Here is a 12388-nt window from a genome sequence, read left to right on the forward strand (position 1 = left end):
TTGATGTTCATGGATTACTTCATTGTGGTTCATATATTATATTAGTCTTTTACTGAACGTGTTACAGAACAGCTGGCTGGTGTGCCTCCAAACACCTCTGTAACTGCTGGGTTTAAGGGCATCTCCACTTCCGTGCATTGGGCAGAGTTGATCAAAAATTTCCCATCGAAACTTGGCTTTATTGGAAAAGGCATTTTCCCCTGAGGAAAAAAATGGGAAAAATGTTTGTTGTTTAAAGAACAATTGTTTTTTAACAAAAAAAAGATGTATTTATTTCCTATGAAGATAAAATGACCTTTTTCTATCTGGCACTAATATTGGATTGATTCATCCATATGAACAAGTGTCCAAACTGGAGGATTAAGGGAGTCATTTTGGCAGGACTTCCTAGACACGATCGGTGCTGTGCTTTAGGCTCTCACGTAATGTTTGGGCCACATGATCTCCTTGCTTGGAGTTTTGGAAGGTCAGGAACCTTCACTTCTTGTTCTGTGATATGTCTGTCCACAGGGTTAGGGGGCTGTAGTTTTTAATGATATCGCCAAGGGCAATTCTTTTTGTAATGATGCTGTTTTGCTCTCAAGGTTGGATTCCTGTTTAGGCCTCTGCAGTGTCCTGTCCCGATGTTATGTTCTCATGTTTGTCTTCTCCTCAGCCTCCCCTGCACATGCTCCTATCCCAATCCCTTTCCCCCCAACACGCTTTCCCTCTGACTAGCTTATGAAGGCTCATTCAGTCATTCTCCCCAGGACACCACTGATTGAGATCAGCCATGTAGGAGACTCCTGCAGTAGGGTGAGGGGGAAAAAAAGAGGGGCCCAGATGGCACCTGCTGCCCTCTACTGGAGCATAGGTGGAGTTCCAAAAAGCGGAACGCGCACAGCGGCGTCACTGCCGTTCTATAGCTGTCCAGTGGGATGGATACACGGAGCACTGCAGTCTCCACATCTCTCAGCCTTTCACCAGGACTATATTCACTGGTAAGCAGGAGACTGGGCTCCCCCAAGTGTTGATCAGTTCACATCTCCCCAGTTGCTAGGTAATAATGTCTGGCTCTGAGAATATGTTCCAACCCCAGAGTATTCTGGAAAGGCTTCTCTCTTGTGTTTCATTGGCTGCCTATGTTGTCACTCACTCTCTTGCTGGGGCTGGGAGTGGCACAGGCTGACTAAGAACACTTCAGTGCTCCTGCTTGCCTATCTGCATTAATCGCTCTGCATAAAGCACTTGCTATTTTTCCCATTCGCCTTCAGAATTGCTAGTATTACTCCATAATGCTGCAGCTACGTGTCTCCTGCATCCATGGAGTGAGCACTGCATGAAAGTGGAGGATTGCTGTTGCTTTAAGATCCTTCTCTAAAGCTGTCAGCTGCAGTGGAGACAGATGAACTGTAGAATTTACTGGAGTGACAGATTCAAAGGCTCTTCCAGAGCATGGTGCATTGGTATGATTTCCATGCAGCCCTCCTGTTCTTTCCCACCTTTAACATCAATGACATGCCAAAATCTGTACTAATGCAAAATGCAGGAGCACAGATGAAGACATGAACAGCAGGAAATACGAAAGTTAATGCTGCTGTGGGAACCTTCATTTGCACTATCCGAGACTTAAAGCATTTAACATGGAGAGACAGTAACATTATAGGGGGAACCATTTCCTGCAGCTGGCTCAGTCAGCCACATGACCTGCACGCTGTATCCATGCTATCTAGGGCATTTAATACATATAAGCTTGGATTTCTTAAAGAAAGCCCAGCCCGTCCTCTCCAGGCTCTTGCTTGTTGATTCCTTTCAGCTGAAAACATTGTCCTTGCTTTAAACTCCCCGCACAGCACACGTGGCGAGGGAGGTGGTGGCGGTGCCTCCTTCTATCTGAACGCCGGGCCAGTACCACATCAGGGGCTGCCAACAAAAATAAAACCACTTAACTGAAAAACAAGTTCCCCTGGCATTAGCGTTGCATAAACTCCAGCAGAGCACAGGGACCTTCTATTCACTTCCTTCCCCCTCCCTGAAGGGGGAATGAATTCCTCCCTGAAGGGGGAATGCATTCTCCCCTTCAATGGCGAAGGGAAATCCAGGACTGAACTCTCCCCACAAAGGCCTGAGTGTTGGAGGTGCTGAGTACCTACCACATCTGCTAAAGGCAATGAACACACAGCTGCTTAGCACCTTTGAAAGTCAGGCCATAATATTACATCTGACTCCACGCATGCACTAGAGAGAGTCTCCTTTGCTGTAGGCTACAGGCATGCCTGTGTCTGCCGCTGCATTACGCATCGCCCCAGCCCGATCAGCAATAGCAGTAATACTACTTAATACTAATAAGCAGCAGTGTTCATTCTAGCAGGGCACTAAACTTAATAGTGGCATTGGGGACAAAGTCCATTTGCCAGTTTAAACAAGCATCAAAGGTTTCTTGTGAAATCACTACCGTCATGGGGTGTGTGCCTGGAGGCAGGGTTAGTGAAAAGGTAGCCCCGTAAGCGGGCAGAGGCAGGGGTCAGGGTGAGCATGATCCATGCATTGTTTGTGTTGGAGCCCGCCCAGAGGGATTGGGGGAAAGTTGCACGCACTGACACAGCAAAAGTTTTCACACATTGCTAAGTAGGGCTGAGCTCTTCTGGCTCCTTAAGTTTGTGCTCCGGCTTAGCAAGGAACTGGTGAGGATAGAGCGCACATGTAGTCCTCCGAGGCTTTGGGCTTATGGACAGGAGGGCATGGAGAGCGAGGGTGAGAAAGAGCTCAGAGGGCAAGCGGTAATTTGAGTCAAACTGAGGAGAGTCCTGGATTTTTGAATCCAGTGAGGCAGCAGCTAAGGAGAGGAATAGGGCTTGCCAGGAGACCCAGGCTATGCAGCCTTTCCCCTCATGCTGACCAGTTTCAACCCAGCCCCCAGCCTGAACACAGTTACCATCTATGCACAAGAAGGGAGCAGGTGTCCTCAGTGCAGTCCCTTGTGCTGTTTTGCAGACACATAGGAGACTCTAAAGAGGCCAAGGACTGAATAGGTCATAGGCTCTTTCTCTGTTTTTCCATGTAGGGCTCAAGCACATTGGCAAGGGAAAGGGTGTTGGGACCGTGCCGGTGACACAGCCTGTGCTGTAACTGTTATATGAATCCAGTCATCTAAATAACTGAGAGGCTTCAGGGCAGTCATACACTCCCTGCCTGCACAGCAAGCCTAACCCAGCATCCCTGTGCTCCTATGTACAACCAAATCCCAAGTGCTACTATAGCACAGTCTGATTTTCACACCCATGAGAGACAGACGGCTTTCCTCCTCCTTCCCCTACCCCGCAGCCTGACATGTCAGAAATTACTGCTGCCAGAGGCTGACACACACAAGTGGGAAGCTTGGCATTTTCTATTGAAGCTGTCGCCTCCGTTCAGGTGGGAAAAGATGGTTACTCACCTTTGTAACTGTTGTTCTTCGAGATGTGTTGCTCATATCCATTCCAGTTAGGTGTGTGCGCGCCGCGTGCACGTTCGTCGGAGAAACTTTTACCCTAGCAACACTCGGCGGGTCAGCTGGGCGCCCCCTGGAGTGGCGCCGCTATGGCACCGAATATATACCCCAGACGACCCGGCCACCCTTCAGTTCCTTCTTGCCCGCTACTCCGACAGTGGGGAAGGAGGATGGGTTTGGAATGGATATGAGCAACACATCTCGAAGAACAACAGTTACAAAGGTGAGTAACCGTCTTTTCTTCTTCGAGTGATTGCTCATATGCATTCCAGTTAGGTGAATCCCAAGCCTTACCTAGGCGGAGGGGTCGGAGTGAGATGTGGCGATATGCAGAACCGCTGCGCCAAAGGCTGCATCATCTCTAGATTGTTGGACCAGCGCGTAGTGCGAGGTGAAGGTGTGGACTGATGACCAGGTCGCTGCACAGCATATCTCCTGGATAGGCAAACGCGCCAGGAAGGCAGCTGATGACGCTTGAGCTCTAGTAGAGTGCGCTGTGAGGTGGCCTGAAGGGACGTGAGCTAGGTCATAGCATGCGCGGATGCATGCACTCACCCAGGAGGAGATCCTCTGGGAGGAGACTGGCAGGCCTTTCATCCGTTCCGCGACCGCCACAAACAGTTGGGGAGACTTTCAGAACGGCTTTGTTCGCTCAATGTAGAAAGCGAGTGCCCTGCGTACATATAAGGAGTGTAGTTGCTGCTCCCGCCGAGAAGAGTGGGGCTTTGGAAAGAAGACCGGGAGGAAGATGTCCTGATTGGTATGGAAGGCAGACACAACCTTAGGGAGGAACGCCGGATGAGGGCGCAGCTGTACCTTGTCTTTATGGAAAACAGTGTATGGCGGGTCCACCGTGAGAGCTCTCAGCTCGGAGACCCGCTTGGCCGATGTAATGGCCACCAGGAAGACTGTTTTCCATGATAGGTACAGGAGCGAGCAAGTGGCTAGCAGCTCAAATGGCGGGAGCATGAGCCTGGTTAGGACCAAGTTAAGATCCCAGGTAGGGGCAGGGCTCTAGGCCCTTAATGAACTGAGAGACCAAGGGGTGGGAGAACACAGAGTGGCCGCCCTCGCCTGGCCGGAAAGTGGATATGGCCGCTAAGTGCACCTTCAGAGAGGATGTCACCAGGCCCTGTTGCTTAAGGTACCAGAGGTAGTCTAGGACCGTGGGGATCAAGGCCTCTGAAGGGGTAATGCCCTGAGCTGTGCACCAGCAAGAGAAGCGTTTCCACTTCGCCAAGTACGTGAAGCGGGTGGAAGGCTTCCTGCTGCTGAGGAGAACATGCTGAACCGGAGCAGAACAGCTCAACTCCGCCGCGTTTAGCCATGCAGGAGCCACGCCGTGAGGTGGAGGGCTCGCAGGTCTGGGTGACGAAGCCTGCCATGGTCTAGTGTGATCAGGTCTGGGAGGAGAGGGATAGGAAATGGGGTGTCCACGGACAGATCTAGCAGGGTGGTGAACCAGTGCTGTCTGGGCCACGCAGGCGCGATCAGGATCAGATGCGCTTTGTCCCTGCGGAGCTTTAACAGGACCTTGTGCACCAGGGGAAACGGAGGGAAGGCATACAACAGATGGTGCCTTCACGACAGGAGGAATGCGTCCGTGATCGACCCCGGGGAGAGACCCTGAAAAGAGCAGAACTCCTGGCACTTCCTGTTCGAGCAGCAGGCGAACAGGTCTATGCGGGGAAATCCCCACCTCCGGAAGAGTGAATGGATGACGTCCGGTCTTATTGAGCACTCGTGACATAGAAAGGACCGGCTGAGCCGATCTGCCAGAGCGTTCCGGACCCCTGGAAGAAAGGATGCGACTAGATCTATCGACTGGGCTATACAGAAGTCCCAGAGTCAAATGGCCTCCTGACACAGGGGAGACGAGTGGGTCCCTCCTTGTTTGTTGATGTAGTACATGGCCGTTGTGTTGTCTGTGAACACCGAAACACGACGGCCATGCAGATGTTGTTGGAACGCCTGGCAGGCAAGGCGGACTGCCCTCAACTCCCGGACGTTTATGTGGAGTGTCAGCTCCTGGGACAACCAAAGGCCTTGGGTATGCAGGTGACCTAGGTGGGCCCCCCAACCGAGGGATGACGCATCCATCGTTGAGGTCATCGACGGTGGCTGTGGATGGAACGGCATCCCTGCGCATACCAGGGATGGAGTTAGCCACCAATCGAGGGAGCGGAGGGGGCTGGGGTGAACTGTCACCAGGACGTCTATTGGGTCCCTGCCCGGGCGGAAGACCGAATGGAGCCACGTTTGGAAGGGTCTCATGCGGAGCCTGGCATACTTTGTCACATAAGTACATGCGGCCATATGCCCCAGTAGTCCAAGACAGGTGTGAGCTGAGGTGATTGGGGAGGCTTCGTATGATCGATACGATCACTTGGAAGCGGCGCTGAGGTAAGTAGGCCCTGGCTTGAGTGGAGTCCAGCATTGCCCCTATGAAGTCCAGCCTCTGCGTGGGGACCAGGGTGGACTTCTCGGTGTTGAGGAGTAGTCCCAGCCGGGAGAATAGGTCCGTAACTATATTGACATACTGCCGTACCGGAGACTGAGAGGACCCCTTGAGGAGCCAGTCATCCAGATACGGGAACACATGTATCTGTTGCCGGCAGAGGTGGGCGGCAACGATGGCCATGCACTTCATGAACACTCTCGGGGCCGTGGAGAGGCCGAAGGGGAAGACTGTGAATTGGAAGTGCTGGTGGTTGACCATAAAGCGAAGGTACTTCCTGTGTGGTGGAAAGATGACAATGTGGAAGTACGCATCCTTCATGTCGAGGGCGGCATACCAGTCTCCAGGATCCAGGGACGGGATAATCATTCCCAAGGAGACCATGCGGAACTTCAACTTGAGCATCCATTTGTTGAGTCCGCGCAGGTCTAGGATAGGTCTGAGGCCTCCCTTGGACTTGGGAATCAGAAAATAGCGGGAGTAAAACCCCTTTCCTCTCTCATCTAGAGGTACCTCCTCTATAGCTCCTGCTGCGAGGAGAGATTGGACCTCCTGTAGGAGGGCTTGCTCATGAGAGGGGTCCCTGAAGAGGTACTGGGAAGGGGGGCGGGAGGGTGGTGATGAAGCAAATTGGAGGTGGTATCCTTGCTTCACTGTGCGCAGAACCCAAAGATCCGATGTCAATTGGGACCACGCCGGGAGGAAGTGGGAGAGGCGGTTGGAGAAGGGAGGGAAAGGATCATGTCCTGAGGCTGGTACGCCGTCCCCGGGCGCACCTTCAAAAGTTGGACTTGGGGCCCGGTGGTGCCTTAGAGGGCCCGTGGTTTTGGCCCCCTTGGGAACCGGACTGGCGTCTGCGGCCCCCCCGCCCTCGCAAGGTGGAAAATACGGGCGGTGTGCTTGGGGCCTGAAGGGTCTACGCTGGGTTATGAGGGTATACATCCCCAATGAGCGCATGATGACTCTATTATCCTTCAGGCTCTGCAGCCTGGGATCAGTCTTCTCCGAAAACAAACCCTTGCCATCAAAGGGTAAGTCCTGGATGGTGTACTGCAGCTCCAGAGGTAGGTTAGATACCTGGAGCCAGGAGATGTGCCTCACGGTAATCCCCGAGGCCAAGGTTCTGGCTGCTGAGTTGGCCGCGTCTAGGGAGGCCTGGAGAGAGATCCTGGCCACTTTCTTCCCCTCCTCCAGGAACGCGTTGAACTCCTGGCGTGAGTCCGAGGATAGCAGCTCGGAGAACCTACCCACCTCCGCCCAAGTGTTGTAATTGTATTGGCTCAGTAGAGCCGGTTGGTTGGCCACACGGAGCTGTATGGCCCCTGCTGAGTACACCTTACGACCCAGGAGATCCATCCATCTGGCCTCTTTGGACTTTGGGGCCGGCGCCTGCTGGCCATGTCATTCCCTTTCGTTGACCGACTGGACAACTGAGGAGGAGGGAGGAGGATGAACGTACAAATACTCATACCTCCGAGAGGGTACCATGTACTTTCTCTCAACTCCCTTTGCCGTCGGTGGAATGGAGGCTGGAGACTGCCAGTGGGTGTCAGCAGTGGCCTGGATGGTCTTAATGAATGGCAGCGCGACCCGGGTGGGAGCATCAGCAGTGAGGATGCTCACTACAGGGTCCTCGACTTCCGGGACCTCCTCCACTGGGAGGTTGATGTTGAGGGCTCTGCGCAGGAGGTCCTGATGGGCCCTGAGGTCTATCGGCGGGGGCCCTGATGATGAAGTCCCTGCCACAGCCTCATCCGGTGAGGAGGAGGAGGATACCCGGAGAATGAAAGGGTCCTGGATGGCCTCCTGCTCCTGGGACGGTTCCTGCTCCAGCTGCCCCAGGGAGTCCGGAGGATATGTTACGTGCTCTTCCGACTCAACTGCAGGGGGGCGGGAAATGGTGGCCTCTGGTGCCCGATGTTCTGAGGCAGCAGAGCGGGTCTGGACCAGAGGGGCACTCTGGGCTTGGTGGTATGCCCAGGGTGTCCAGAAGGACCACTGCTGAGGTCCTATGTCCTGCGGCCGAGAGTCCTGGAAAACCCCTGCAGGTACGTCTGTATCCCGGTCCCAGTCGTAATAGCTGTCCACCTGGGAGGATGCAGACGTGTGTCTGGACGGCCAAGGTGGAGCAGAAAAGCCTGGAGCCGAAGTCCCGACTGATCTCACACCCCTCAATCGTGGGGACCGGTGCCAGTACGCATAGTGGTACCGAGAGCAAGACCGGGACCTGCGACCAGCCTGGTGCCAGGAGGTCGACTGGGATCTCGAGTCTCTACACCCTGATCTGCTCCGGGAGGTACGATGCCTGGTATGGTGCCGGGAGCTGGAGCGGTACCGCGAGTAGCGGGTTGGGGAGCGAGAGTCTGACCGGTGCCGAGAATCCGACCAGTGTCGGGACCGAGAGCGACGTCGAGATCGGAAGCGACGTCTCGACTCAGAGCGGCGGCAGGACCGTGATCTTGATTGGTGCCTGTCCGCTACGCTGACCGACGGCGGTCTGGTCAGGGTCGGCTTGCCCAGGGACTGCAATACCTGCACCGGCGGTGCTGGGGGTAGGGGCGGTGCCGCTTCGGTGATGGTGATCAAGTCCCTCGCCATGGAGAAAGACTCCGGGGTAGATGGTAAAGTGAGCTCTACCACGGCCGGTGCCGGGGAGCTGTCAGGTGCCAGACTCAACTGCTCTCGTGGGGCTGGAGTCGAAGGTACCGGTTTTGGCTGTGCCGCTGCAGGTATTGGTGCTGGGCGGTCAGCCTTAGGTGCAGTCTCTGGCTGCAACACTGGTGTTGCCGTCTGACCCTTCACCGTCTTCGACCTCGGGGAGAGGGAGTGGCGCGGAGTCGATTTCGGTGCCGGCGGTGGCCGGTGCCGGGAATCCTTAGGCGTACCGGCGACGCCCGGTGCCGTAGGGGTGCCTCTGCTCACCGACTGGCTCATGCTCGGTGCCGAGGGCAACGGTTTCAGGGCCGCTTCCATTAGGAGCTGCTTCAATCTAATGTCCCGCTCCTTTTTTGTTCTTGGCTTAAAAGCCTTGCACATTGGGCACTTAGCCGATAAGTGCGATTCCCCTAGGCACTTCAAACAGGAGTCGTGGGGATCTCCTGTTGGCAGCGGCCTATGACAGGCCGAGCACTGCTTGAAACCCGGTGAGCCAGGCATGAGCTCCGGCACCGGGTGTGGGGAAGGGGCAATCCCCTGAACTCCGCAACACTTACTAATTAACTATAACTATGAACTATAACTAACTCTAATGAACTATATATATATATATATACAATAACAGTTAACTATACTACGAATATAACTAGAAGAGACTACAAGTAGCTAGGGAAGGTGGAGGTCAGCCAAGCCGCACACCACTGTTCCAATGACCGACACAGGCGGTAAGGAGGAACTGAAAGGTGGCCGCACACCACTGTTCCAATGACCGACACAGGCGGTAAGGAGGAACTGAAGGGTGGCCGGGTCGGCTAGGGTATATATTTGGCGCCATAGTGGCGCCACTCCAGGGGGCGCCCAGCCGACCCGCCGAGTGTTGCTAGGGTAAAAGTTTCTCCAATGAACGTGCACGCAGCGTGCACACACCTAACTGGAATGCATATGAGCAATCACTCGAAGAAGAACCCTTCTTCTCGATGACTCAAGCTGTAAGCTCCATCTTTTAATAACGGAGTTCCCGGTGATGAGTGTCTAAACACAGTCCCACACCCATGCTTTGGAGAAACTACCCAGTGATTTCAGGGGACCCGTCCTATCTTGTTGCTGTTCCCACTCAGTTACCAATGTGTTGCACTTGGGGATCTAGCTATGTTATTGGCCCATCTGTAGGGTCAAACTCAAGGTAATCAGGGCTGGTGCTTCCATTTAGGCGACCGCACCAGGATTTGGGAGAGCGGCATTTTGTGGCCCTCCGCGGCGGGGGGTCTTTCCGCACTCCATGTCTTTGGCGGCAATTTGGCGGCGGGGGGGGGGTCCTTCCACGCTCCAGGTCTTCGGCGGCAATTCTGCGGCGGGTCCTTCACTCGCTCCGGGACCCGCCATTGAAGTGCCCCGAAGACCAGGAGCACGGAAGGACATCCCCACCCCCGAATTGCCGCCGACGGACCCCCGCCTAGGGCGCCAAAAACCCTGGAGCCGCTCCTGAAGGTAATCATTCCCTTTCCTCACTCCCAAGCACTGCCCTATTCAGGTGACCACTGCACTCACACTGTCTTTTTAGTACCCCTGAGAGGTGTCCATCTAAAATGCCAGGAGGGAGTGTGAAATTTTCTCTAATACAGCATGAGCTATACAGCACGCACTGCCTCTGGGACTGCACCTCAATCTAACCTAGAGGGACCACAGCTAGGGCAGGGTTGGGAGTTTGGTCCCCTCAAATCATTCAGGCCCTGGCCCCTTTGCTGAGAAAGCCAGTGTGGGCTCCTGTCCCATTAGAAGCAAGGTGAGACAAGCCCTTCTCCCCATCCACATATGGGCCCAAAAGCTAGCAGATGTCAACTACATTCAGCCCCTGCCAGCCTGGGACTCCATTTTACCCAGTGGCCTAAAAGTAGGAGGTTCTGTATTTCCTGCCTTGCCATCACCTTGTCCCCTCCACCATGGGTTATTCACCAGACATTATGTGGGGGTTATTAGCATCACCCATCTTCGCTCAGCCCTAGTCTGCAAATGTATTTTACACATGATTGCAAGGCTCAGACGGACATACAACACACCTCCCATGATCTTGTTACTTAGGGCTGTATCAGTCCCACAGTATCCAGGCTGGGGGATAAAGAATCTTGACTTCTAGTGTCTGTAACTGAAATGCAATGATTAAGCAATGGGCACTCACTGCACTCTCACAGGGCCGCCAACCACTATGGAGGGAAAAACCCCAAAACAAACCTGAGTGGCATTGCAAAGCCGTGTGCCAGGTTGCAACACCACTGACACTTGTCCCTGCCATGACAGAGAGGCTGCTAGGCCAAAATTGGCACTTACTCCATCCCCCATGCCCTTCTACCATAACCAACCAACAATCAGAAGGCTCACCCTGTCCTCTCCCTCCTCACCCCCCCAAATGTGAATGGTCACAATTTCCATGGTGTACAGATCTCCACAATTCTTTTACTTGGCACTAGTCCAATCAAGAGTTCGTAGTGAGAAACTCCGGTAGTCAGATCTGTGGGGAAGAGATCCTAGCAGAAGCAAGGAACAAGTCTCCTTTGACTCAATTCTTCCAACAGCTTTTTGAAGGAGAGCAGTAGGGAGAGGTTGCTCTGCGTGTGCCATTGAATGGGACTAACTCCATCCCCCTCTCTGGTGCAAAGGGAAGGAAGAATAAATTAAATTAAGTTCTTGTAAATTCAGGAGCTGGGCAGTTTCCACTAGCCCAATTATGTACCCAACAGATTCAAATCACCAAAGTATCATAAGATTATGCAGCTCTTTGCAATGAAAAGGATCCACACCATATCTAGGGATCAGCTCACCTTGTCTCACTGGTATGGAAAGGAGGAACTGTTTAAACATGTTACAATCCCACTTTATACTGACTCCAATTGGAACTTGAAGGGTGGGTTTGAGGTAAGCAGAATACCATTAGTTCCCTCCTGGAATCAGACCCATATTGTTAGCAGGAATGCCACAGGCTCTTGAACAATATTACAGGGTGAAGATTTAGCCTAGGTGATCTTTGCTTCAGAGACTTTCTTCACTCATGTTTGGAGACCATCCAGCACATTTTGGATGCTAGACCAATCTGTTTTATTTCTCTCCAACACAATGCATGCTGGGGCACTCCTTCTATACCACTACTTTCCATAGCAACCCAAGTTCTTTGTTGGAGGCCTCCCAGCCCAGCTTGAGTGGGGCTGGGCCTGCTGAGTCTATGAAACCAGGGAAGATTACAGGTCAGCATGATATGACTGCAGGCCACATATGTACTTCTGCGCTTGTCAGTTGAGGGGAACTTGTATTTTTGACAAACTTCAGTGTTGATGTTACATTGATTCACTAGGAGAAATCCCAAGTTTGAGTGAGTGGGACAAGGGGCCGCAGTTCACTATGGGCCAGAGACAACAAAGCATTCAGTCCCCATCAGCTGTGAGAGGTGTCTCCTTTTGCTGATCACTAGTGACCCTTGTTGTGGCACTGATGGATTCTAGAACATGTAGAAATCCCTTAACAGCTACTATAGCAAAGAGACTTCAGGAAGCGCAATAAGGAGCTTTACCACCACTGCACCAGTTGAGAAGGGATACCAGAGTATGGGCCAGTGGGTTATCCAATGTAGCATCAGGTGGAAGACTGGTTGAGATGGCCATATGGTCTTTCTAGGAGGGTGTTAGCAAAATCATTATTGTGCTGTCTAACATCAGGCCAGAAAGCAGGGACTTCCTCCATACATTCCCCCCCGCCGGCTGAGTGCACAACACAACACAGGACAAGAGGCTATTATATATCATGCTTTTAATACAAAC

Source organism: Gopherus evgoodei, chromosome 1, assembly GCF_007399415.2.
Source record: "Gopherus evgoodei ecotype Sinaloan lineage chromosome 1, rGopEvg1_v1.p, whole genome shotgun sequence".
Taxonomy (NCBI): Eukaryota; Metazoa; Chordata; order Testudines; family Testudinidae; genus Gopherus; species Gopherus evgoodei.